Raw genomic sequence first — 3435 nt, forward strand, 5'->3', positions numbered from 1 at the left:
CCAGGGACACACTCCTCTGCAGTCCTTGGCCTTGAATGGCTCCTCACAGTGCATGCCACTGAGGGGTAGGTGGTCCACGGCCTTCTCTGAAATCAGGAGATGGCAATAAAGGGCAGGCACAGGAGTTTAGATAACCCCCAGGCTCCGTTCCAGAAAATTAGCCAACTTTTCCATGTGCTGAGTTCAGAGCATTCTGAGGAAATATTTGTTCGTTTTTTTTTTTTTAAATATGGAACGCTTCACGAATTTGTGTGTCATCCTTGTGCAGGGGCCATGCTAATCTTCTCTGTATCGTTCCAATTTTAGTATATGTGCTGCCGAAGCGAGCACTGTTTGTTCGTTTTTAAAGTTTATTCTTTCACTCCGCAAACTATTATTAAGTCCCTACTATGTGCCGTGTCATTCTCTTCTACCATTTCATTTTCTCTTCCCAGAAACGCAACCACGTATAGGGCTCATTATCTCTGTCTCACAGTTGGGCACCTGAAGCACAGGGAGGTTAAGTCACTTGCCCGAGAATGCACTGCTGGGATGTGGCAGAGCAGGAATTTCATCCCAGGAATGTCTTTCTCCCGAGCCAGGGCTCTGTCTGTGACCCCAGGTTGCTTCCTTTGGAATTCCGGTCCTAAGAGTCATGAGTGATGGGGTGCTCAAGGAAGGAGCATGGAATTCTGTCTGGGTTGGGGAATTGAAGTTGACATCTGACTTGAGTTTCAAAGAGCAATGGTGAGTTGTCCAGGAAGGAAAGGAGCAGGGAAGGGCATTTCAGGCCAAGAGATCAGCATGTGCAAAACAGAGTTCAAAAAAACATGCTGTGTCCACAGCTGTGCAGTGTGGCTTGCATGTCAGCTGCATGAGGTATATGTATGTGCGGGGAGTGGGGCACAATTCGGGAACGGTGGGTTGGGGCTAGATTGTGAGGGTAGAGATGGCCACATACAACTCATAAATAGACCTCGCTTGACGCTGGCAGTGGCTTAAAAAAATTAGTTGCCATTAAATTTTAAGTGTGTGTGGGAGAAGGCAGGGGAGATTTCACATAGGAAAAACAGATGTGCAGCTTTCTTCAGAGGATCTGGCAACCCTGGGCTTGCGTTTCTGCTGTTCCTTGTGGAGCGTGGTCACCACAGCCCCCATCCAACCGATGACACATTCACGCACCTGCCCAGTGCGTGAGACCTTGAACTCACCCACTAAAGGAGTTTAAGCATCATTTCTTTAGGTAGCTGAAAGGTTTCAAGCAGGAGAGTGATTATCTTCGAAAAGCTCCTGCTGGCTGCGAGGGGGCTGGGAGGCAGGGTGAGGCAGGGAGATCCCCCCCAAATGACTATCCTTGTCATTTTTAGGAGCATTTGATCAGCATTGCTGGATGCCTTATTCACTCCTTGCATCAACCCTGCAAGGCCAGGTTAGCAGATGAGGAAATAGAAGCTCCAAAAGCAGATGCCATGAAAGAAAGAATGGAGAGATTGGACCACATAAAAATGTAAAACTTTTGTATGACCAAGGAAACCATTCACAAGGTTCACAGACAAGCCACAGACCAGGAGGAAAAGTCTTTAAAACATATACCCCTGATAAAGAATAGTATCCAGAGTTTAAGGAGGTCTGCAAATCAGTAAGAAAAGATAAGCAGTCTAGGAGGATGTAACGGATGCAAGCACGAAGTTACTAGATGAAGAAACACAAATGGCCAGAAAGTGAATGAAAAGATGGTCAACCTCACCATCTCAGGGGATGATTCTGTTAGCATTAGGAAAATGCTCATGGAAACAACAGCACCATATCAATTTTGAGGGGAAATGGAAAAATGAGTAGCGTCTACTGCTGGTGAGACCGTGGGGGAGCGGAGACTGATGTATGCAACAAGCGGGTAGGGTCATTTTGGGGGCCAGTTTGACAGTTACTTGTCAATATGGAAAGTGCTCACATCCTTTGAGCCAGCCATCCCTTTTCTAAGTATTCTCGAGACAAATCTAACATAGATGCATAAAACAAAGTGCATAAGGACGTTCACTGCAGTGTTAATGAAGAAAACCAAAGGGTGTAAACCAGCTGTCCATCAATAGGGGACTGGCGTGAGAACTCAAGGGTCACATGGTTCAGATAAAAAAAAAACAAAACACCTCAAAACACATGAGCGAAAAGGCATTCTCCAGCGTCTGTCTTCTGTTTGCCAAGTCCCCGCCTCTCCCACAGGAGGTAAACACCATCATCTGTTTCTAGTGTATCCCTCTAGAAGTTTCTTCTATGCATAATAAGCAACTATACATTCCTATTCTTTCCCCTTGTTTTACACAAGTGGTGGCCTGCTACCATGCATTTCTGCACTTTGCTCTTTTATTAGGAGATATATTGGACACAAAGAAGAGTGACTCAAACATTGGTACTTTTAAAAGATCAACATAAAGCGATCAGTGATACATCGGACTGGGGCTGAGAAATAGATCTCTTCCAGCCCCGAGGCCACGCGGCTTTCCAAAATGGCTGTTCTGACTTATACTCCCTTAGGGAATTTGTGTGATCTTACAAAAAAGATCAAGATTTGAGGTGGTTTTACTTGCTCAATGTCCCCAAGCTAGATAGGTAGTGGCTGTGGTTTGGCCTCAGGCCTGTCTGTCCAGCAGGTGGAGGCTGAAGCCCCAAGCAGAGGGAAGCAGGCAGCGGAATAGGCCAGACGTGGCAGAGGACCATTTGGGGGACCTGGCCCACCTGGTGACACTCCTCAGGGCCTGGGGGGTTATGCTGGTATCTTTCACTGAGCTGGGGGATGTGCAGGAATGCGTTTTAGGGCGCTGAGTGGGAGGGGCCTGCTGAGAGACCCCAGTCCTGGAGGTATCTGGCTGCGTAGCCCTGGGAGCTGGCAGCCCCGTTGGGGAGCCCCATGGGGGTGCCCTTCAAACAACCATTTTTTCAACCGAATAAACAAATTCTTCACCTCTTCCCCTCCAGCAAGGGTAATTTATCCTAGGGTGAAAAATGAATTCTCCCAGGAGGGTCTGCTGCCAGAGGCCCTGGGGCTATGAATTTACTGTCTGCCTTCTGTCCTGACAGAACTGGGTCTCGAGATTTACGTCTGGGGTTTATGGGCAGCTGGCTCTGGGTTGGCAGGAGTCCTGGAGGGCAGCTGTATTTTATAGCGAGGCTAGGCCCTAGGAGGGTGTAAATCACTGTGGCCTCCTGGCCTCCGAAGAGAGGCCATCTCCCTCAAGTGGGTGGGGAGGGGCTGGGGGGGTGATGCCTGGGGACAGCAGGAAGGGCCCCCCTCAGAGATTACCTGGTCTAGCTCTCTCGGGTTCTTGGTGGAGGGGTCAGATTCTGGTTTGAGTGATTTACTTTTTGCGGTTGTTTTGTTTCTTTCAAATGTAAACCAGCCTGAACCTCCCTCCAAACTGCTCTTGAGTGAGCATCAGCAATTTGCTGGGACAATTTGCT

At 48.2% G+C, this 3435-nt stretch overlaps 1 non-coding gene across 1 annotated transcript; it reads right to left on the minus strand.

Moving 5' to 3' along the window:
- Positions 1 to 223: 223 nt before the first annotated feature.
- On the minus strand, positions 224 to 330 carry LOC118904615. Its single transcript, XR_005022063.1, has one exon. It is a non-coding gene; the product is annotated as a U6 spliceosomal RNA (small nuclear RNA).
- Positions 331 to 3435: the final 3105 nt, after the last annotated feature.

The sequence above is a fragment of the Balaenoptera musculus genome, chromosome 11 (genome assembly GCF_009873245.2).
Source record: "Balaenoptera musculus isolate JJ_BM4_2016_0621 chromosome 11, mBalMus1.pri.v3, whole genome shotgun sequence".
Taxonomy (NCBI): Eukaryota; Metazoa; Chordata; class Mammalia; order Artiodactyla; family Balaenopteridae; genus Balaenoptera; species Balaenoptera musculus.